This window comes from Eptesicus fuscus, chromosome 5 (genome assembly GCF_027574615.1).
Source record: "Eptesicus fuscus isolate TK198812 chromosome 5, DD_ASM_mEF_20220401, whole genome shotgun sequence".
Lineage (NCBI taxonomy): Eukaryota > Metazoa > Chordata > Mammalia > Chiroptera > Vespertilionidae > Eptesicus > Eptesicus fuscus.
Window position 1 is genome coordinate 25,921,354 of NC_072477.1, and position 25,269 is coordinate 25,946,622.

Consider the following 25,269-nt stretch of genomic DNA (forward strand, 5'->3'; position numbering starts at 1 on the left):
AACACCTTCATCAAATTTGACATATGAAGTTTTGAAGCTTGCTGTCAATACAACAAAATAGCATACATATCAAATCACATATATATCAACATATGTATAACTCCATCTATTGAAAAAAATCCGCATTATTAACTAGTACACCTGTTAATGCAAATTTTGCGGTCCTGTGCTCAATTTGCCTAAATAAAAGGAGGTAAGACAAATACCCTATGCAAGAGAATTCCAAGTAATTTATGTCAATACTCCAAAGGGAAGGAACATAAATCCCCATGGGCTGCACATACTGACTGCCTTCCAAAAATGACAGTTTGGAAAAGGTTGAGCAATCACTTCCCATGGACAAACATGACAAACCCAACCTCAGCCAGGTGAGCAGGGTCAGAATGGTTAAGCAAGTCATGTTGACAGCATGTACCCTTGACAGGATGTGATGAGAGTGTGGTCTTCCTCCAAAACATATGACTCCATGCTAATTATGAGAAAAACATTAGACAGATCCCAATTGAGGGTGCTTTACAAAATACCTGACCAGTATTCCTCAAATTGTCAAAGTCACCAACAACAAGGACAATCTGAGGAACTGTCACAGCCAAGAGGAGACTGAATGTAATGTGGTATCCTAATGGGCTCCAGGGTAAGGGGGATTCGGGGAAAACTAAGGAAACCTGAATGAAATGTGCCGATATCAGTTCATTCAGAGAGATAAATGTGCCATATCGATACAAGATGTTGATAATAGATGAAACTGGGGAGGCGGTCTATGGAAACACTGTACTATCTTCACACATTTTCTGTAAATCTAGAACTATTCTAAAATAAAAAGTTTCTATTCAAGAAAAAGCCAGAGGCTTTGGGCATGCTGGGCTTGGAGCCCTAAGAAGGCCCTCTGACGGCTTCCGTGTAGGCTTCGGGCTCCACATGGTAGCGGTATGGTGACCCAGTGGATCCAGCACGGTGTCCTCATGGGTTAGACCCACACACAAGGGAGCAGCTGCTTCTTCCCCAGAATCCTGTGAGGCTCTTGGTGCCTCACTGGGTCTGGCTGACCCACAGGCTCAGTCACTGGGGCTGGAGGAAATACAAGCCCTCATTGGTTTGTTCCTGGCCCATGCTTTAGCTCTGAACCAAGGGCAGGTTATGGGAGAGAGATGGGCGCACCAAAAAATAAAATAAAATTGGGGGCTATTACTTAAAGCAAGTGAATGGTTGTTCGGTGGTTAAAACTCATCAATGTGAAGAAAAAACAACAACAACAACAAAAACTCATCGATGTGCACTTTTGGTGCTAGTATGTCCCTATATGAAATGATGGTGATTATTCTTTCTTTAATATCCCTACTTGTCAAAATAGTTAACTACCCTAGCTGGTGAGGCTCAGTGGATTGAGCATTATCCCATGGACCAAGAGGTCCCAAGTTCGATTCCTAGTCAGGGCACATGCCCAAGTTGTGGGCTAAATCCTCAGTAGCGGGTGTACAGGAGGCAGTCAATCGATGTGTCTCTCTCATAGATGTTTCTATCTCTCTCCTTCCCTTCCTCTCTATCTAAAAATCAATAAAAACATATTTTTAAAAGATCTTCTTTTAAAAAGTTAAATACTCTGTATTTGTCCATTGATTTTTGTTCATCTGATTCAAGAAATCCCAGCATGAAGGAAGCACTGTTCAAGTCTGACTCACAGAGCTAAAGGATCTCAGAGGAAGGAGTGGGAGCAATGAATTGCAGGACTGTCCTGACCTAACACTGTTTCCTAAAGCAAGTGCTTGGGTGTTTGGTGGTTAAAACTCAATAATGTGCAATGCCCCCGTTAGCACTTTTGGTGCTAACATGTCCCTATGTGAGATGATGGTGGTTACTCTTTCTTTAATATCCCTATTCATCTTGAGGGCCCAAGAAACTGATGGGACCACCTGCACAAGGACCAAGGGAGCGGCAAAGCCAGAGGGCTCCCCAAGATGAGCCCTTCTTGGGCTGAAGCAGGAAAGGTTGGGCAAGCCCCAGTGGTCGTAATAATACTTAGTGATGCTTACAACGAGCCAGACACATGCCTAAGCACTACATGCATGAATGTCTGTGACCCTCACAATTGCGCTATGCAGTAATTCTTTTTTTTTTTTACCATTTAAATATTTTTTTAAATTCTTTATTGATTAAGGTATCACATATTTGTCCTCATCCCCCCATTCCCATCCCACACCCCTCCCCACGCATGCCCCCACCCCCCTGTTGTCCTTAACCACTGGTTAGGCTCATATGCATGCACACAAGTCCTTTGGTTGATCTTTTCCCTTTGTCCCCACCCTCCCTTACCCTCCCTCTGAGGCCCAACAGTCTGATCCTGATCCATGCCTCCTTGTTTCTGGGTCTGTTCTTGTTCATCAGTCTATGTTGTTTATCATTTCCCCTAGATGAGTGAGATCATGTGCTACTAGAAATACACTTATAAGAACCGAAAATGAGACAAGCAATAATGGTTATGCTGAAAGGCAAATGAATCAGTCTGTAGTGAGTTTCTTTCTGGGCCAACAGTTCTTTTGAGACCCAATTTCAATGTCAAACAGTTCCTTATGTGTACATGTCAGCAATGATATTTCAGTTCTGGATGGTGGACAAATGGTGGTAATGCAGGTCCGACCCTCTCTGGTTTGGTCCTGGGCAACCTGCAGTGACGCACAGCTGCTAACTGCTAGTATGGCAAGGCGATGTAAGCGTCTTCCATCTCTGGACTGCTTCTCTTCTGTCTTCATGGCTGGAGTAGTCCTGTCGATTCCTCTCTGTTGCCGGAATCCACATGGTCTAGGAGTTGTTTTCAGTAATTCTTATTATCCCCATTCTATAGGTGGGAAAACTGAGGCAGGGAGCTTCAGTCAATTTGTCCAAGTCACACAGCTGGCAAATAATAGAGCTGGGGTCTGATCCCAGGCCCTGCCCAGAACCATTCTTTAAAAACTGAAATAGGAAATGACCCAACAATACAGATAGTATTCTATCTCCAGCTTCTCACCCCCAGTTCTTAGGCATGGGTTACCATTGACCTTCCTTTGGTTGGGAAGTCACTTCAGTTTTTCACCCTCATGGGCCTGGACCTTGCAGAGGAAAAAAGTAATTTCTCACTCACTATCTGAAAGGGAAATAAAACTAAGCTGGCGAGGAGGGACTGAACGGGTTATCCGTATCTGTAGAAAATACAAATTTTGCGGTCCTGTGCTCAATTTGCCTCTGTGTGTTATTTTTCCTTGCCTGATGCACGAGATATTTTAGAGAAAACTTAATTTTTCCCCTCCTGTGAGTGTCGCCAGTTAGCACAACAAATTCACCCTGCCTGTTCCCAGCTGTGGCCCGGCACCCGGCAGGTGCTCAGAATGAGCTTGGCATTCTTGGGCAGGATCACTCCCTGCAGGGACTCAGCGAGGCCAGGCTGTTGGCTAAAAGCAGACGTGGGGACGCAGCATGCTGACCCTCATTCAGGAAATTCCCGTGGGACTGTTTTGGCTCTCTGATCCTCACTATTACCAACCTCGAGTCCACAGTAACCAGAAAGAACGTCTTTCCAAACCCAGCTCACCGCCTCCCTCTATGAACCTGCCCCTCCATCTGCGTTCCCTGCTAGGTGCTGCTGCCCCCATCTAGCTAGCCATTCAAACCAGAGTCCTGGCCTTCACACCCCAAAGCCAACCAGTCCCAATGTCCAGAGAATTCACCTCCTCCCTGTCTCTGAGCTCACCTGTCCTCACCTGTCCTTACCCCTCCCGTGGTTTGTGACAACTCCTTCAAACCCTTCTAGCTCCAAGTCATCCCTCCACCATCACACTGTGGCCAGCATTATCTGGAACCCAATGACAACCAACCACCTCAAAAAGCCCCTGGACCCCACTGCCTACAAGACAAAGGCTGACCAGGGGCTCCTGCGGGCCCAGCTCAGTTCTAGAAATTGTGGGAGAGACATGAGAAGTGGGGGACATTGCCTTTGTCCCCAGAGAGTCACAACAGAATCAAGAAGGCGAGAGAAACATACAAAGCTGCACACGAAGCAGACCTAGAGGTTCACCTAAGTGCGGTGTTCAGCAGAGTGTCTGCACACAGTAGGGGCACAGTAAGTAACAGTAGTAATAAGTAGTGTTAGCATTATTGTAGGCTAATATGTGCCAGGAGTCAGCTGGGATTAGGCGGAGGACCCACTGGACCTCCCTTTTTTACATTTGCCAGGTGGATCCAGCTTTGGGAAGAAGCACTGGGGCCCTGTGATGAAAGATGTTCAAATATCCAGGATGAAAGATGTTCAAATATCCAGGCTTTTCTGGACTTGTCTCTCAACACCTCTCCAATTCCTCACCACCACCACCACCTCCCTCCCAGATCAGGCTGGCGTCTCCGTGCTGGTTCAGAGGGCCCAGCCGCTCCGGGGCCTCCGTGCTGCCTGGCCCACTGCCTGGCCTTCCCCAAGAACATGCCCAGCTCTGCGGCGGGAGAGGAGAAGCCCTCAGGAGTACTCTGGCTCTCCAGCTTCCACACAGCTGGCTTTCTTTGCCAAGATGGACAGCAGATGCAGGGCCTGTCCCTGGGCTACACAGGCCCTAACACCTTAGCTGTTAATAAAATTCCAGCCTTGCTTTCCAGACAGCCAGTGCCTTGGCCAGGGGGCTAGACCAGACTCAGGGAGTGCATGAGCATGCACACACACCACCATGAGTCTCCCAGGCCTCAGCCCTTCCCCCACGTCCCCTCTGCTCTCAGCCACTTGCTCTGTGCCAAACTCCAACACCCTCAAAGGTTTCCCAACTGCTGCTGCTAATCCGGTTCTGGGGAGCAGGTCAGCAATGAGGGAGCCAAGCTGCAGCTCGTGTGAAAACAGCCCGGGCTGGCCCCAGCCGCTCACACCTGCACACTCCATTCATCCCCACTGTTTACACATTGTCATCTGCAGTTCATGCTTTCCCAGCAACTGCAGCGGGCTGATTGCCCCACCGGCACATAGGGACCCCATTCTGAGCCCTTGTGTCTGTTTAATTGAGCATGGGGCCCTGTGATTAAATTAAGGTCTGTGGCTCTGCCACTGTGGCCCCCACTCCACCCCACTCCGCTGCAGCCTCCCTTCTTCCTCCTCCTCCTCCTTTTCCTCATCCCCCTCCCTCCCCTTCTGCTTTCCCTTTCCATTCATCACAGGCCTCTTTGCAGTTGATGAGGGGAGGTGGGAAGGGGGAGTGTCCTGGCCCCTGGACAGGGAGGCAGAGTAGATTTCTTCCATTGAAAGCAGGATCAAAGGGGATGCATGACCTCGTGGTGAGAGGAGCTCTGGGGAGAGGACACAGGGCTGGAACTAGAAAGAAGGGGGTCAGGGAGCCTTTGCTGAATTAAATAATCACCTCCTAGAACCAGTATGGCAGAGTGGCTAAGTACACAGTCTCCAAGGTAGATGGGCTGAGTTTGGGTTTGATTCCTGGCTCTGTCACTTTCTACCTCTGGGATCTTATTCAAGGTTAGTTAAGTCTTGGTTTGTCTGAGCTGGGCAGTGGGATCAAAATAAGCAAAGAAATAGAGAATGATATGGAAGAGAATGGTACTTGACTTCTCTGGTTTTCCTCCCAAAACCCCATAAACTCAGTCAAACCATGAAAAAAACATCAGACAAATCCCAATTGAGGGACATTTTACAAAATCCCTGGCTAGTACTCCTCAAAAACAAGGAAAGTCGGAGCAACTGTTATAGCCAAGAGAAGCCTCAAGACATGACGACTTAAGGCAATGTAGCATTCTTGATGGGATTCTGGGACAGAAAAAATATCAGGCAAAAACTGAGGAAATCTGAATAGAAGATGGACTTTAATTAATAATAATATATTGGTTCACTAATTATAATGAATGTACCATAATAGTGTAAGATGTTAATAACAGAGAAACTCTTTTAATAATAAAGAAATCTTTGTAGGATTATTCTAGTTAATCAATAAAGATTGATAGAATTAGAATATTATCATTTTTACAATCCTGAATGAATGAATGAATGAATGAATCTACTAAACAATGAACATCCGTGGTTGATAAAGTCATTATTTTGTTGATAAAACTACAAAAAAGAATTAATCAGATATTATATAACTCTCAATGGTATATCCCACCATCTATGAGATACTCTTGCAAAACAAAGAACAAAAAATCCCTAAAATGGACCTAATTTCAAATCTAACTTCCAAGATCCAATTTTTAAAAACACAGAGGACAAAGAAACATGTTAAACAATACCACACTTAGGAAATCAGCCAAAAATAGGAAATTTACAGCACAAAAAGTTTGTTTCTTCAACAACAAAAACAACTAAGTTATGAAAAAAATCACGATAGAGAAGAAAACTACAGATTAGTGGAGTCATAAGAGCCATACCAATCAGTCACAATGTACGAACCTTTCAAATATCAGTCAAACAAACTCAAAAATTGTAAGACAATCAGAAAAATGTGTACACTGCTCATTGATGATAATTAAGGGATATGATAATTTAGGTATGAAAATAATACCCAGGTTATATTTTTAAGAGTCTAACTTTTAGAAATACGTAATAAAATATTTATAGATAAAATGATATAATGACTTGGATTTGCTTGAAAATAAAGGGTGTGGGGAATAGATTAAGTACAGATGAAACCAAATTGGTCATTAGTGACAGTTGAAGGTGAGTGATGAGTACATAAGTTTAATAAACTATTTTTTACAGTTTTGAGTATGTTTTAAATTTTTTAGTTAAAAAAAAAAGACAACTTGGAGGGAGGGAAAGGGACAGAATATTCATCTGCCAAGATCTCTGACAACCACACTTCTATAATATGAGGTAATTATTAATCTACTCCAGTTAAAATCATGATCAACAATGTTCCCAGAGTGTTTTCTGTTGCCGTGTGTGTTGGTGGAGCTCTAGCCATAACCTCTGAAGAACTAAGATCTCATGAGCTGGGTCCTGGGTTCCAAGCCTCACCTTTGGGGATCATTTTGCCTGCATGTTGATTCCACTTTAAGCCTCGTTTTACTCTACTTTCTATGACCAAGAGCATTGCTGTTGATATTTATTTCCACAACACAGAAAGATCTTTGGAAAACTGTTGAATGCTTAATCTAATTAGTACATTAAATCTTTCAGAGTTTTTCATTTAAATTATCAATAAATAAAATACACAATTGAAAAAGACAGCACTTGAGGAGTGGGAGAAGTAAAGTAGGAACTAGGAGACCATCAGGCTATGGGGGCCATCAGCGTGGACTCCAAGGTTGCTCAGGGAAAAGCATGAAAAACAAAACTGAACCAGCCAGTCCAGGCATAATCCAGAACATCATCTAGGCTCAGTCTCCTGCTCCTCCACCCAGAAGGGTTCTCAAACAACTACAGCCTGGGTGCAAGTCCATGGTACCCTGAAACACCAGCAGATTAGATACTGTCTTAGTTGCTCAGCGACTATAACAGAAATGCTATCGAGTGGGTGGCTTATAAACAACAGAAGTTTATTTCTCACAGTTCTGGAAGCTGGAAGTCTGAGATGATGGTCAAGTTCTGGGGAGAGCTCTCTTCCGGCTTGGAGGCTGCTGTCTCTTGTTGTATTCTCACTGGTGGAGAGGGAGAGAGTGGGAGCAGTCTCTCCCTTGACTCTTATATGGAAACTAATCTCATTCCTTATGACCTTATTTAATCCTAATCACCTGCCAAAGGCCCCACCTCCTAATGGCATCACATTGGAAAGAAGAGTTTCAACATATGAATTTGGGGGGCACAAACGTTCAGTCTCTAACAGATACCAAAGCCCAAGGCAAGGGCTCAGCCACATGCTCACTAGGAGTCACAGCTTCCCGGCCCCACTGTGACCTGCTGGGAGTTGACTCCTCATTGGCGAGCTGACTTCACCACACACCTGTCTCTGCCAGATGCAACTAATCCAGTTTCACAAGAGGTGGAGGGCCAAGGGGGTTGGCTTTCTAATCCTTCCAAGTGGGGGTTCCTTGAGGGCATTATCTTAATGTCTTTAGCACCCAGCACAGGTCCTGGCACCCAGTTCAATACACAACACACACACACACACACACACACACACACACACACACACCACCCCTCAGCCCAGTGATAGACATGGAAAATGTACTGGAAAATAGATTTACAAAAAGAGTGAAATACTGGAAAGGTTTTCATGTATTACTTCTGTCACTAACTATGTAATTTTTTAAAATGTGGTAACACCAAAAATGCCAAAGCCCCTGGATCTCCTTTCTTTCATCCTGGAGTAAGTGTATCTTTCTTCTGGACCTCATCAAGCCCCAACAGCTCTCTAGAAGCAAAGATATCTCCAAAGGAGAAGAGACCCAAATCCACATGAAAAGGAAAATGAACCAAAAAATAATCTGCTTTCTACCCTCCCTCCCTTTCTTTCTTCCTTCCTCCCTCCCTTCCTTCTTTTCTATATTTTTCAAGATAATATTTTATTACATACTTTTTCAGAGAATCAGAAAAAGAAAGATTTAGATTTATCTGTACACTAGAGGCGCAGTGCATGAAATTCGTGCACTGGTAGGGTCCCTAGTGGCTGCCGGCTGCCGGCCAGGGCCTCCCTCCCTTCCCTCAGCCAGCCCCACCCCCTGGTTGAACTCCCAGTCGAGGGGACAATTTGCATATTATGCTTTTATTATATAGGATTATATAGGATGGTAATAATATGCAGCCATTGAAAGGCATGCATTTTTTAAGCATAAGGTTTATCTATATGTATTGACATGGAACGATGTCCATGACATATTGTTTAGTGATAAAAAGCAAATTACAGCATAGTGTATATAGTGTGATTGCAGTTGTATTAAATATAAATACATATGTTTATATGTGCATATAAATGTCTGGGAAAACATATACCAACCTGTCCACAGCGGTTCTCTCTGGGGAATGGAGTGGTGAGAGGGTAAGAATCTATTACTTCTGTCTGGTTTGAATTTCTTACAAGCCTGCATGACTCTTGTAATTTTTTTAAAATCTAAGAAAGTAAAATAAAAATAAATGCAACAGAAGAACTAGTATGGATATTTCAACATTGAAATGAAAAAAAATATATCAATAAGCAAAAAAAAAGGGTCACATATTATCCTTATTCCTCCTTTCCTGCTTTGAGGCAATCACTGTGACTATTTTGCTGTATAGCCCAATCTATTTTTTAAACATGTAATGTATAAATTATTGTTATTTTCATAAAAATTATATTGCCCTGGCTGAGTAGTTCAATTGGTTGTGGGTTTGATTCCCAGTCAGGGCACATACCTAGGTTGTGGGTTCAATCCTTGGCATGGGGTGTGCAAGGAGGGAGCTGATTGATGTTTCACTCTCACCTCTCTCTCTCCCCCTTTCTCTCTAAAAAATCAATAAACATATTCTCGGGTGAGGATTTTTTAAAAAGGGATTGTAGCCAGCCAGTGTTGCTCGGTGGTTGAGGGTCAAGCAATGAACCAGGAGGGCACGGTTGGATTCCAGGTCAGTGCACATGCCAGGGCTGAGAGCTCAATCCCCAGCAGGGGGCGTGCCAATCAATGATTCTCTGTCATCATTGATGTTTCTATCTCTCTCTCCCTCTCCCTTCCTTTCTCTGGAATCAATAAAAACATATTTTTTAAAAAGGGATTGTATTATACATACTATTTCCATTACTCACCTAATAATACAACATGAACATCTTTCCAAGTCAATGAAAAGGCATCTCTCAGTGTTTTATATGGTCATGTGCTTATTTAGATTGTTTCCTTTTTTTTTTTTTCTTTTATTGGTTAATCCCCATTCAAGGATACTTTTCTATTAATTTCCAGAGAGAGTGGAAGGTAGAGAAAGAGAGGGAGAGGGGGAAACATCGATGTGAGAGGGACACATCGATTGGTTGCCTCCACCAGGGCTGGGGATTGAGCCTGCAACCAAGGTACATGCCCTTGACCGGAATCAAACCTGGGACCCTTCAGTCCTCAGGCCGACACTCTATCCACTGAGCCAAACCAGCCATGGCAATGCACAGAAGTTTTTAAACGTTGAATTAAATGAATTAGTCTTTTCCTTTATGGTGTCTCTGTTTGGTGTCATATTTAGAATATCCTCCCACTCCATGACTACATAAATATTTACCAATATTTTCTTCTATTGTGACATTAAACTCTTCAGTCAAAAACAAACAAGAATGTGGGAAATTTCCTTGTGGGACATTTGGTCATGTCTAAAGCATCCACAGAGACGTTTAGTCGGTGTAGTTAATGTAAATCCTACTTTCCCACAAGATAGGAACCCTGACCCACCACTAGTCCTCTGTGCCATCACTAGCCAGGCCACAAGGCAAGAGGGGTCATTATTGACAATACAGCCGCAAGACAATTATTGAACCTATAGAACATGATAGTATTTCTATGTATTAATCCTGTAAAACAAAAATAAAATAAACATGATGGGCTATTTAAACCCAGGAATGTCTTTTAGGCATGGACACTTTGGACAGGACCAAATTTCAGGGGCCTTCAGTGTGGACCAACTGTCACTGCAGGGGTTTTGGACCAAATGTCTGTTAATCACTGATCAGGAAATTTACTTGTGAATTAATTTCAAGTCCTGGCTGCTCAGTGGTTAGAGCGACGGCCTTCACACTGGAGGGTCTTGGGTTTAATTCTGGTCAAGGACACATACCGGGATTGCAGGTCCGATCCCCACCCCCAGTCAGGGCGGGTATGGGAGGCAACCAATTGATGGGTCTCTGTCACATCGATGTTTCTCTCTCTCTTTCTCTCTCTCCTCCTCTTCCTCTTCCTTTCTCTCTCCTCTCCCTCCCTCCTCCCTTCCATTCTCTCTAGAATCAATGAGGGGGAAAATCCTCACTCCTCAGGTGAGGATCTAAAAAATAATAATAATAAAATACTTAATTTCAGGCCCTGATCAGTGTGGCTCAGTTGGTTGGGCATTGTCCTGTGCACAGAAAGGTTGCTGGTTCGATTCCCTGTCAGGGCACAGGCCCAAGTTGCTGGCTTGATCCCCAGTAGGGGGTGAGCAGAAGGCAGCCAATGCATGTTTCACTCTCACATCGATGTTTCTCTTCCTCTCCATTCCTCTCTCTGTAAAAATCAATTTTAAAATCTGTTTTTTAAAGGATTAATTTCGTTTATATATGAAAATATTATGCAAATATCCCCTGAGTACTGGAAAGCACAAGCCAAGGCTGGGGAGTGTCTGCCCTCCCCTCTCCGCTCCACCTTCCCCAAGCCTGGGGCTCCTTGGCCAGCCCGGCAGCACTAGCTGGGCTCCAGCCATGCAAAAGCACCAGTTATCCTCGGCAGCAGGACCCAGGCTTGTGACCGGCCAGAGGAGGTCTGAGAGTCATTTCAGTGTGAACATATTGAACTATTTGTTTTTTCAGGCAGACCGAGAATGGGAGTAGAGATGTGTCTAAGGTTTGGAGAAAGCTTAGACCCATTTCATGCCCCTACCTGGATCACGCCAAAACACACCCAGGGCTTTCCATGCAAACTCCCCCTAGTGGTGGGCCAGGGCTCCTATTTTGTGGGAAAGTGGTATTTACATTAACTAGGAAAACTGAGGAGTTGTTTCTAGCAGGAGAAGAAGAGAGGGGTCCAGGCAGCAAGTCAGCAAGGCCCCAGCTTTATCTTGGAAGTGGGGAGGGCTAGCTGCCAGGAAGGAAGGCTGGGAAAGCCCACAGCTGTGGGATTTCCCATGATTCAGTCTGATTCGTCACATCACATCCCAACCACCTCCACCTGGTGGCAATGCCACATGGCCTGGTGATATCCATGGGTTTCACAGCCCCGGTTTCTAAGAATCAATTCAAGAAAATGAGGTGATTCATGGGGAATAGCAGCTTAATGACATGGGGTTTTACTTCAAGGTGGTTCAATGTTTGGGAGCTGGGCAGAGGAGATGGTTGCCCAACATTGTGAATGTACTGTGTGTCACTGAATTTGTTTACTTTAAAGTGGTTAATTTTATGTTGTATAAACTTTACCTCAATTTTTTTTAATTTTACCTCAATTATAAAACATAAGGTGATTTGATTCAGTGGATAAATAAAAAATTAATATTCAAGAACCAGTTACCTTGACATAGAACAGAAATACCCAATAAAAAAACGGAAACTGGAGGGAAAGTCCATTATAAATGGCAACCAAAACCGTGAAATACTTAGGAGCAAAGTTAACAGGAAAAGGTGTAAGATCTGTGCATTTAGAATTATCACATTTAACTTAAGGGCAGTACAGAAATCATTTGAGCATCTAAGGAAAGATTCGACACAATCCTAGAAAGGAATTCTAAATATTGTGTAAGTGGTGAGTCTACCCATGGAGTTTTATAAATTAAATGCAACTCTTAATCAAAATCCAACATTTTTTCTGGAACTTGACAGTTTTACTCTAGAATTCATTTAAAAGATAAGAAATAGAAAGTGCAATCTCTGGGATTTGCCCAAAACGCTTAACAGCACACGTCACTTCCTTCAACAATCTTGCTGTACAATTTGTGTACACATTTTTGGAAAAGCTCTAAGACACAGTGGTAGAGATCTCGGGCTCTGTAGTCTGTTGATGCCAACTCCTCAGGTTAAGGTTGTGTATATGACCTTAGCCGGATTCTTAACCTCCCTAAACCTCAATGATCTCTTTTGCAAAATGAGGCAGATATTCATTCCTACCTCATAGATATGAGGATTAAATGAAATTTTCATGTCTGAGTACTTAGCCTAGTATTTGAGGCATAATGGATCTCAGCCTCTACACACACCCCTATGTACTCCCACCCCACTCCCAACCCTCCAACAGTCCTCAGGTGTAAGGCAACCCCATAAGAGGTGCCTTGCTGCCATCTGGTGGCAGAATCGGTAAAGGCAGCTAAGATTTTTGTCCTTGGGTTTGATCTGGTAAACATAGAATGTGATCGACCAGGCACAAAGCAATCATTTTTTTCTCTTTTATTTGGGATATAATTGACATGTAACATTGTGTGTGAGTTTAGGGTGTACAGCATGTTGACTTTATCCATTTAACTATCGCGATATGACTGCCATTGTAGCAATTCTTCATTTAACTGCACTCCCGTAGCTACAGGGAATGTAAAGATAGACCAGCCTGCACTCCTCCCCAGACTCAGATGAAGACATTTGGATTCCCGGGAAGCTCATGATAACTTGGGGTCCCTTCAAGCCTGTTTTAACGTATGTTTAGTTGGAGTAGGGATTCTCTATTTAATAAAAACAGAATTATATATTTCCTTATGCTCAAATAAGGAATTTCCTACATGTACTCATATAAAGCTTGAACCATTCATGTGTAACCAAGGAAAGAGATTGTTTACAAACATATCAATATAAAACAATGTCCAAACGTACTTTTAATTATATTGCTGACCTTGTCAGCAAAATTTTCTTATATTTCTTCTCACTTAGTTTCTTCTGCAATTTTCCTAAGTGGGCAACTTTTTGAGAGGCAAATTTAAGGACTTATAATGGAGATAACACATCACTTCTTATTGATAACTAGTGGCCCAGTGCACGAAATTTGTGCATGGGGCGGGGGTGTCCCTCAGCCCAGGCTGCACCCTCTCCAATCTGGGACCCTTCGGGGGATGTGATCGGGCCTAAACCGGCAGTCGGACATTCCTCTCACAATCTGGGACCTCTGGCTCCTAACTGCTCGCTGGCCTGCCTGCCTGATTGCCCCTAACTGCTTCTGCCTGCCAGTCTGATTGCCCCTAACTGCTTCTGCCTGCCAGCCTGATCACCCCCTAACCGCTCCACTGCTGGCCTGATCACCCCCAACTGCCCTTCCCTGTCGCAACCCACCTCCTCCACCGGGACCGGCCTCCCCCACGCTGCACAGAGCCATGGGACCCCCAGGCCTCCGCTGTGCATGCAGCCATCTTGTAGTGGCCATCTTGTGATGACATCACGCACGAGGGCCACCTAGGCTTTTGTTAGTATAGATGCTGAGCCATGATTACTTGATTTCGGAATTCTGAGCGGCTGACACAGCTGATAGTGTGCCCCAGCATTTCCACAGCACAAAAACACTTACTAGATTTAGTGTGATGCTGTCAGGATTGTTTTTTAGTCCTGATCCAGAACCATATCAATGAAAGTAGGACCAGTTTACTTCTCCCCACATGAACAGAGTTGCATTTAGAAATCTGAGTTCACTGACACTAGATTTCCAGTTCATTCCAGTGACTTTTTTAGTGTGTATATGTATTATGTATATGTACATCTAAATAATGCATGCATATGTTATAAAGAATAATACAATGCAGGTGTAAGTACCCATTCCCCATCAACTTCTACAGACTGTATCTCTCTCCCACCAAGGGGAATTCAATCCAATCATGCTTTTGTACCTTGTGTTGGTCAGAGTGCCTGGCTGAAAAGCATAGAAACCAACTTTCACGGTCTTTAACCAAAAAAGGGGGTTGTGGAAAGAAGAGAGGGGTTCTCACAGAATTTATAGGAGGCTGAAGGGTCAGATCAGACTTAAATAGGCAGGAACCAGCAGGCTGGGGTTGGCCTGCCGCCCTCAACACTGCGGAACTACTGCTCCCCGGACGGGAACCCATCTGAGCTTTGCCTGGAAGGCGTCCTTCCCTCACAATAAAACAGTTTTCCAAACGTAAATGCTGAGGATTGATAACAAAAATAAGAATTCTTTTCCACATTTAGCTGAGTTCTGTGCCTGGAGCAAGCAAGATGGTGGCCTCTGGGAGTGCCAACCCTGACGATGGTCCACTGCAGTTGAGCGCCCAGAGCGGCCGGGCGGTGCACCCACACCTGCCTCTGCCGGTCCTCCAGGAGATTTCTCTCTGGGAGGGAAGCCACCGGACAAACAGAGAGCTGAAGAGGACGTGAACCATGTCCCGTGAGGTTGCCAGATGCGTATTGAGCGCCTCCACTGAGTACACACAAATGTGGCAAACCTTCGGGGAGGGAGGGAGGAAATGCTTCTCTCCAAGGACAGGTGAGCCCCTAACAGGGTGGGGTGGGCTCTGAAACCGTCAGGAGGTGGAAGACCTTGGACGTCTTCCTAAAGAGTTTGGATTTGGCCCTAGCCCGTGTGGCTCGGTGGATAGAGTGTCGGCCCGCAGACTGAAGGGTCCCAGGTTGGATTTCAGTCAAGGGCATGCACCTTGGTTGCCCTGGTCAGGGCACGGACAGGAGGCAACCAATCAATGTGTCCCTCACATCCATGTTTCTCTCTGACTGTCCCCCTCCCACTCTGTCTAAAAATCAATGGGAAAAATATCCTCGGGTGAGGATTAAGAACAACAACAAAGAATTTGGATTTGAATCCTGTGGGACGTGGAGGGCTGCTAACTGGTGTGTGTGTGTGTGTGTGTGTGTGTGTGTGTGTGTGTGTGTGTGTGTGTGTGTTGAGCAGAGCTGTGCTTTGGGAAGGTTATGCTGATGATGTGACTCGTGGGATTGAACTGACCGAGTTTGACCCCCGCTTGTTTCTCAGAAGAGGAAGGTAAAGGGAGGTAAAGGGGCATCTCCGTTCCCTTGGCTTTGGTGTAATTGTCCCAGCCCAGCTCCCTAGCCCCCCCGCATTCCCTCTCCCCTGAGGATGGACCGTGAGGGACCTGAAGGGTGTGCTTGGGGTAAGGAGCCCAAGGATGCAGGTCAGCTTTCCTGCTTCCTTCTCTCGGGAGCCCAGCTCCCAGCAGGCAGTCCACTCAAAGCAGGACCTCTAGTCAGCGAAGTTCTCATGAAGTCTTGGCACAGCCTCTCCTGGGTTTCTGCAGCCTCGCTGGGCATTCTTTCTCCGTCTTTTTTGCTAGGTGTTCCTCCTTTTCCCCAACTCTACTTGCTGGGAAGCCTCGGAGCTCTGACCTCAGACCTCTTGTCCGTATCCATGTTCATCTCCTACCTTCCCAGCATGTAACTGCCACCCAGACACTGATGCCTTCCACATGGGTATCCTGACTTTTCCTCTAAATCCCAACTCCACATTAACTCTCTGGATGAGAACGAGACCTCTCCCTCAGCCTTTCCCACATGTACTCCTGAAATTCCCCTCCCCTAACCGTCCCCTCCAGTGACCCTCATCTCTGTAAATGGCACCACCGAAAAACCACCAGCTCAGCCCTCACCTCTCACCTCTCATCAGCTCTACTTTCAGAATCAATGTGGAGTCCACAGCATGTGACCATTACTTGCCACCCCCTGTTCACACTTTAATTCAGTGCGTCCAATAGAAATCTAATGCAAGCCACATGCAATTTTAGATTTTTCTAGAAGCTAGCCCAGCCGGCATGGCTCAGTGGTTGAGCATCGACCTATGAATCAGGAAGTCATGGTTTGGAAGGGTCCCAGGTTCGATTCCGGTCAAGGGCACATGCCCAGGTGGCGGGCTCATTCCCCAGTGGGGGGCATGCAGGAGGCAGCCGATCAACGATTCTCTCTCATCATTGATGTTTCTATCTCTCTCTCCCTCTTCCTTCCTGTCTGAAATCAATAAAAATATATTTAAATATATATATATATACTAGAGGCCCAGTGCATGATTGAATCATGCATGTGTAGGGTCCCCTACACGCTTTCGCTTTTCACGGTGGAGCTGGGTGCCTGTCCGCTGGTGCCCCAGGTCTTCGAGCCGGAGGCTTTTGAAAGGCCTGGTGCCCGAGCAAACAGGCACCCAGCTCCCCCACTTTTGATGGTCCGCGGCCGCTGAGGGGGGCTACCCTGCTGTTGAGGGGGGCTGCCGCGGACACCTGGCTACCCTGCCATTGAGAGGCGCAGCTGGGTGTCCACGGCAGGCCCCCTCAACGGCCGCAGATCTGGCCGTTGAGAGGCACAGGAGGCAGGAGTCCCGCCCCCTGCGCCTCTCAACAGCAGGGTAGCCCCCCTCAGTGGCAGCGGATCCGTGCCTCTCAATGGCCGGATAGGCCACCCCGAGTCCCGCCCCCCAGCCTCCCGCCGCCCAATCGTGGGCATAGCGGAGTGATGGTAATTTACATGTTACTCTATTATTAGATAGTATTAACCATGCTTCTCCCTGGGTGGTGAGAGTCTTGTTTTCTTCTTTGTGCTTATCTTTATTTTCTGCCTGCTCCAAAACAGACCCATGTGACTTGTGTAATTTTGTGTAAGCCTTAAAGTAATCAATGTTACAAAGAAACCCTGACCCTGCGAATCCCACACTGTCCTCCTGGGACCTTTAGTCTCCCATGCACTTTGCCCGCTCCTGGCCATGGAATATTTGCTCACATCTACAAGCTGGTGATAAGTGTCTCGGGGGTGAAGCTGACCTTCACGCCACCAGCCTCCCCATTTTCCAGGCCAAGTGGTGTAGGCACCATAAGGAGAGTGCCAGTACCCCCAGCCTGAGTGGTTGTAGGAGGATCCTGAAGAACTCCAGTAAGCCTTGTAAGACACAGGGAGTTGTCTTTCCCATCCCCCAGTTCTAGCTCATAATCATAGAGTCAGCAGATCATGGTCCTTTAAAGACCTCATGGCCTCTGCCCACCACCGCCTCCTCTCCCCCGCCTCCACCTGACCTATCCGCTCTCAGAGACGGGCCAGGTTCTCTAGTAGCAGTGTCACTGCGGCCACCTGAAAACCTGCTGAGACCCCCAGCTATGCACCATCAAGTTCAGACGTTTGCAGGTGTGTTTTGTGGAACAGGAAGAGTTCAGGAGTACCCCAGGGGGGCGGGAGGGTGTTGTCGCCATCTCCAGCTGTAGGAGGAGGGAGGACAAGCTAGCTGTTCTTTCAACACCCCACTTTTAGCACATTTCATGTTTATTTTGGAATGGTATCAATCCTGAGAGTGAACTAAAGAGTGTGCTTTCTGACTCTGCTGATGTAGCAGCTAGCATGCACATTTCCCAACCATGTGTTGGAACGCTGAACTGGTACCATTTTGGCCTCAATCTCAACAGACAAAATGAACAGATGATGCTTAGGGTTGTGTTAACCCCTCCTATTCATCCCCCCTTCACAAACATATCCCATCCCCCAGCTGGTCTAACCCTAGAATCTCAACTATTGTCCTTGTCCAGGTCCCCACTTGGTACTTGAATCCCCTGAAAAAATGGTCATCTCTGCTGGAACCGATCCCACTCACCCAAGCCCTACTGACAGGCATTTTTATTTTTTTTTAGACAGTGAGAAGTTCAAAGTTTTCCCTATGTGAAATCAAATACAGTTTCACCTTCCCAACTCTGCAATTCCGCAATCCAAAATGCTGAAATCTAAATGTTTGTTTGTGATTACTTTGACAACAAACCCTATTCTTTTTTTTTTTATATATTTTTATTGGTTTCAGAGAGGAAGGGAAATAGAAACATCAATGATGATAGAGAATCATTCATTGGCTGCTCCCTGCATGCCCCCTACTGGGGATCAAGCCCACAACTTGGGCATGTGCCCTTGACCGGAATCAAACCTGGGACCTTTCAATCCACAGACTGACGCTCTATCCACTGAGCCAAACCAGCTAGGACACAAACCCTGTTCTTTACTGGTGTGGGGCTATCTGTTGTCTTGATTTATTTACTCACCATGTGATTCACTGCAGAAATGTTGAAGCGTTTGACCACAGCACAGCCCCAGGCCTCAACTGGAATGTTAGTTAATATACAGTGCATGTATTATATCACCTTTCCAAACTTTGAAAAGTTATGGAAAGTTCTGAGTAAGAAATTGTAAACGTGTATCTGCTTCTCTGATATTTTGGTCTTCTGTTCCCATTTTATTTTTTCCAGATGACCTATAGCTGAGTTCAAGTTTCCTCCTATTGATTTGCTAGTCTGTTTGCCCCCTGAATCTCCTGTAACTTTAGCTTTATGAATATTGTGCTTTCTTACTTGGTACATAGGCTTTCTTTCTCATTGTGACTTGCATCTTTGAGCCTTATAAAGTGCCTTTCTTCATTTTCACTGTGTGTGATAGTAAGGTTACGACCTGGGCTGCTTTCTATTTTTTGGATTTGTTTCATATACCTTTGTACATACTTCTATTTTCAGTCTTTCAGAAAATACTTTGTCTTAGATGGATCATTTGCTTGATACAATATAAAGGTGGGTTTTGCCTGGGAAGAGCCTGACTATCTTTTTTATTTTAATAGATGTATTAGCTCTCATTCTTCTCTCTCTCTCTCCCCTCTCTCTCTCTCTCTCTCTCTCTCTCTCTCTCTCTCTCTCTCTCTCTCTCTCTCTCTCTCTCCTGCAGACTCCAACAACAACAAAAAGAAGAAAATAATAATAGATGAGTTAAATCTATTTCAACATTTATTGAAATGTCACATGTTAGCCTTAGTTCTATCATATTAACATTATGTTACTTTCTGCTTTAATCATTTTCTAAAAGCTTTCACTATGCCGTCTGTTGTCTTGGTTGTTGTAATTTTCAAATTTCAAAAGATTTCTATTTTTGCTCTTTTTTTTTAATATATTTTATTGATTTTTTACAGAGAGGAAGAGAGAGGGAGAGAGGGATAGAGAGTTAGAAACATCGATGAGAGAGAAACATCGATCAGCTGCCTCTTGCACACCCCCTACTGGGGATGTGCTCGCAACCAAGGTACATGCCCTTGACTGGAATCGAACCTGGGACCCTTGAGTCCGCAGGCTGACGCTCTATCCACTGAGCCAAACCGGTTTCGGCTATTTTTGCTCTTTTTTAATGAAAACTTTAACTAATACCTCAAGCTTTCTATTTTTTTTTAAATATATTTTTATTGATTTTTTACAGAAAGGAAGGGAGAGGGATAGAGAGCTAGAAACATCGATGAGAGAGAAACATCAACCAGCTGCCTCCTGCACACCCCCTACCGGGGATGTGCCCGCAACCAATGTACATGTCATTGACCGGAATCAAACCTGGGACCCTTCAGTCCGCAGGCCGATGCTCTGTCCACCGAGCCAAACCGGTTTCGGCTCAAGTTTTCTATTATTTAACAAATAGACATTAGTTCCTTACTGTGCACAATAAAAAAGGAAACGTATTTCCTCTTCTTTCCTTCCTCTCCTCTTCTACCGTACTTTAGTCAATAATGTCTTTCTCATAGTTAATCTTTGTATTTTAAAAAATGCTTATTACATTATTTGGCTGGTTGAGGAATGTTTTTAAAATACTGAACTGGTACCAGTTATTACAGATGGGGCAATAAGTAAATTTTACCTCTCACCTACTTTCCTAATTCCTCTACCAATATTTATTAAGTACATTGTTTACAAATTGTCAGGTAACATCATTTCACATCCTTCTCAATAACTCTCATTTTAGAGTTAGTCCACAGTAAATGTATTCAAACTTTGCTGTTGATATTTTTTCCATAGTTTTCCCAATTACTTCTTAGTTGGCTGACATTCACCCACCGGTAGTTTCCTCAAGAAAAGAACATTCTCAGGCCTAACTGGTTTGGCTCATTGGATAGAACGTCGGCCTGTGGAGTGAAGGGTCCCAGGTTCGATTCCAGTCAAGGGCATGTACCTTGGTTGAGGGCACATCCCCAGTAGGGGGCATGCAGGAGGCAACTGATGGTTGTTTCTCTCTCATTGATGTTTCTAACTTTCTATCCCTCTCCCCTCCTCTCTGTAAAAAAAAATCAATAAAATATATATTTTTTAATTACAATTAAAATACAGAACAACTATCATCCAGAACTGCAGGAAAGCTGGCTGAGCAGAAGTACTATGACTAGAGAGGTAAAGAAGAAAGCGCATTGAGACTGGTAGGAGGTTCAGAGGTGCAGAACGGGCTGGCACCTGGGTGTGCAGCTTTTTTAATCAGGAGGGAGATATAAGTTCCCGTTTGCTCTGAGCTCCAGTGCCGGGCAAGACTCTGGGGGACCCAGACACATATGGGGAGAAACTGGACTGTTTGGCATCAGGGCAGGAACACAGGGGCAGCTTTCTTCCAGACGAAGGTGCTTGCAACCGTCATTGTTCCTGTGCTAGGACCTCCCTGGCGCGGGGCTGACTGTCAGCCATTGCTGTTTGCTCCACCCTGGAGATTCCCTGAGACCCCGCCCCACCCAATTTACAATCCCACCCAAGCTGTGCGCAGCAGCTTTTGCATATGAATGGCCAACCCTTTCTCAGCCTAAAACGTGTCAAACAAGCTGCAGCTGGGTCAGGGAGCCCCAAAGCTATCAAAAGAAGGCCTAAGGCCAGCACCACCAGCAGCCTGCCTTGCTTCACAGCTGGGCCTCACCTGGGCACTTCCAAACCCCATACAAAGAAGAGGAATCTGCATATCTCTTTGTAGGTCCTGCTGGGTGGCCCCAGGCAGTAGCTAACTTTGCACCTCCTTGGAGATCCAAGTGCCAGTGTACACAGTGGTCAGTGTGAGACCATACCAGATTATAACTCTACACATCTATAAGTAACACACTCAAGGGGCAGACTCAGTGAGCACCAAAACCCCACTGAAGCAAGTCCTGCCCCATAAGGGTGTCTCCTGCACAGCAGCTCTTCCATTGTAGACACAGCTGGTCCTCACAGCCAACTGGCCTGGAGGTCAGTTTCTCCCAGTAATAACAATAGCAATGAAGGCCCACCTACAACACTGTGCACACAGCCCACAAAGGGGTGCACCAAGAGTGTCTACCTCAGGTGATTGGGGAGGCTGAGCTGGGTCCTACAGGACACCTACTACACAAGGCCACTCTATCCACTCAAGGAGACTTAGCAGCTACCCAATACATAGAAACAAACACAAGGAAGCAGCCAAAATGTGGAGACAAGGAAACAGGTCACAAATGAAAGAAATGGAAGAAAGCAAACTACTGGATATAGAGTTCAAAACCACAGTTATAAGGTTACTCAAGAAACTTCTAGAAACTTTCGAGAAACTTAGTGAGACCTTCAAGGATCTTAGTGAGAATGCCAAAAAAAAAAAAAATGGAAAAGAACCAGTCAGAAATTAAGCATACACTGACTGAAATAAAGAATAATATACAGAGATTCAACAGTAGACTAGAGGATCACAAGAGTCAAGTCAAAGATTTGAAATATGAGGAAGCAAAAAACACCCAACCAGAAGAGCAAGAAGAAAAAAGAATCCAAAAATATGGGGGGAAAAAGAAAATGGTGTAAGGAGCCTCTGGGACAACTTCAAGCATACCAACATCCAAATTATGGGAGTGCCAGAAGAAGAGAGAGAGCAAGATATTGAAAACCTATTTGATGAAATAATGACAGAAAACTTCCCCTACCTGGTGAAAGAAATAGACTTACAAGTTCCAGGAAGCACAGAGAACCCCAAACAAGAGGGATCCAAAGAGGACCACACCAAGACACATCATAATTAAAATGCCAAGGGCAAAAGACAAAGAGAGAATATTAAAAGCAGCAAGAGAAAAACAGTTAGTTACCTACAGGGGAGTACCCATATGACTGTCAGCTGATTTCTCAACAGAAACTATGCAGGCAAGAAGGGAGTGGCAAGAAATATTCAAAGTGATGAATAGTAAGAACCTACAACCAAGATTACTCTACCCAGCAAAGCTATCATTTAGAACTGAAGGTCAGATAAAAAACTTCACAGACAAGAAAAAGCTAAAGGAATTCATCACTACCAAACCAGTATTATATGAAATGCTGAAGGGTATTCTTTAAGAAGAGGAAGAAGAAGAAAAAGGTAAAGATAAAAAAATATGAACAACAAAGTGACAACAAATACATATCTATCAACAAGTGAATCTAAAAATCAAATGAATAAAAAATCTGATGAATAGAATAAACTGGTGAATGTAATAGAATCAGGGGCATGGAAATGGAGTGGACTGACAATTCTTTGGGGTAAGGGGGGATAGGGGTGGGGGAAGAGATTAGACAAAGATCTTATATGCATGTATAGAGTACCTATGGACAGTGGGGTGGCGAGGGCCTGGGGTGGGGTGGGAACTGGATGTGAGAGACACTGGCTAGGGCTGATATGCCAGTTATTTTGTAAAATGTCCCATGTTCTAGATCTGGTTAGTTCTTTATACTTTATTAGAGGCCTGGTGCACAAAATTCATGCACAGGAGGTGGGGGTCCCTCAGCCCGGCCTGCACCCTCTCCAATCCGGGACCCCTACATCTTTTTCTTATCTAGCTAACCTCTTCACATTTAAAAAGAAGGACATCTGTAATAATCTCAACAATAAAGATTTTTTAAAAAGAAAAAGAAAAGAACATTCTCTAAATTCTTTCATGTTCAAGATTATCTGTGATCTTTATAGTTGAACAGTAATTTAGCTAGATATAAAATCCTTGGATAACACTTTTTTTCCTGTCATACCATTTAAGTATTGCACCACCAGTTTCTAGCATTGAATGCTGTAAATACCTGGTTTTTGTCCCTTATAATTAACTTGATCATTTTACTTGATTGATCATCTTCAATGATAAACTCTCCTGGATTAATTTTTTCTAATACATGGTATAAATTAAAGTCTTCTTTATTTCAGAAAATCATATTCGTATTTGATCTGTTTCATTATTTTGGTTTTCTTCTAGGGAGGCTCCAATTATATATCTATTGAATCTGCATTCCTTGATTCTAAATCTTTTTCTCTCTCATCTTTTTTTTAACTCTTTATTGCCATTCCATTTTGCTTGCCTTCCTCATGTCTCGCTTCCATGTCCCTTGCTATGATGTTCTTAATTGTCTTTTATTTGTATTCATTCCATTTCATCTTTAACACTCTGATATGGTGTTTTTCCTGAGTTCTTCCAGCCATGCTACATCTCCTCCTGTTATCTCACCATCTCTTTCCTGTGTCCTTTTCCATTTCAACTTTTTATTTTGAAAAATTGCAAACTGACCAACATATTGGAAGAATAATGCAATGAATATCCATATATCTTGCACACAGTTTCAACAATTGTTATCATTTTGCCATATCTGCTTTTCCTCTCTCTCTACACACACACAATACACAAACACATTTTTCCAAACCATTTTCAAAAAAATTGCAGACATCATGACACTTCACCCATTAAGACATCAGCCTTCATTCCTAAAATGATAACATTACCCTAAATAACCACAATGCTAATTTAATAATTTCAGAGTATCATCTACAATATCAATATACAGTCCATATTCAAATTTCTCCAATTACTCCTCAACATGTTTTTAAATATCTTTTTAACCCAGTATCCAACCATACATTACATTTGGTTGTGTCTCTTTATTCTTAAAATGTAAAATAATTTTACATTTAAATGTAAAGTAAATGTTACAACAATTACTTGTTTAAGAGGACATGCCACGCCGAAACAGGTTTGGCTCAGTGGATAGAGCGTCGGCCTGCGGACTCAAGGGTCCCAGGTTCGATTCCGGTCAAGGGCATATACCTTGGTTGTGGGCACATCCCCAGTAGGCGGTGTGCAAGAGGCAGCTGATGAATGTTTCTCTCTCATCGATGTTTCTAACTCTCTATCCCTCTCTCTTCCTCTCTGTAAAAAAAAAAAAAAAAAAAGAGGACATGCCAGTTACTATTATTTATTTTATTCTTGAAATGTAAAATAATTTTACATTTAAATGTAAAGTAAATTTTTAAAGTAAATGTTACAACAATTACTTGTTTAAGAGGACATGCCAGTTACTATTATTTATTTGTTCTTGTTATTAATCTTTACCCAAGGATATTTTTCCATTGATTTTTTTAAGGAAAGTGGAAGGGAGGGGGAGAGACAGAGAAAGAGAAACATCGATGTGAGAGACACTGGCTAGGGCTGATATGCCAGTTATTTTGTAAAATGTCCCATGTTCTAGATCTGGTTAGTTCTTTATATTTTATTAGAGGCCTGGTGCACAAAATTTGTGCACAGGAGGTGGGGGTCCCTCAGCCCGGCCTGCACCCTCTCCAATCCAGGACCCCTACATCTTTTTCTTATCTAGCTAACCTCTTCACATTTAAAAAAAATTAACTGAAATACCACCTAGCCGAAACCAGTTTGGCTCAGTGGATAGAGCGTCAGCCTGAGGACTGAAAGATCCCAGATTTGATTCCGGTCAAGGGCATGTACCTCGGTTGCGGGCACATCCCAGTGGGGGAGGGTGGTGCAGGAGGCAGCTGATCAATGTTTCTAACTCTCTATCTCTCTCTCTTCCTCTCTGTAAAAAATCAATAAAATATATATTTTTTAAAAATACCACCTACTCTAGGAAATCCTCTTTGAACAAATCTCTTTACAATCTGTATTAAGTATTTTCATAGTATACCGTTCTTTTTCTTTAGCACCTCTTGTAATAGCGAAGCTTATCCAATTTACATTTGCCCTTCAAGGGCTTAT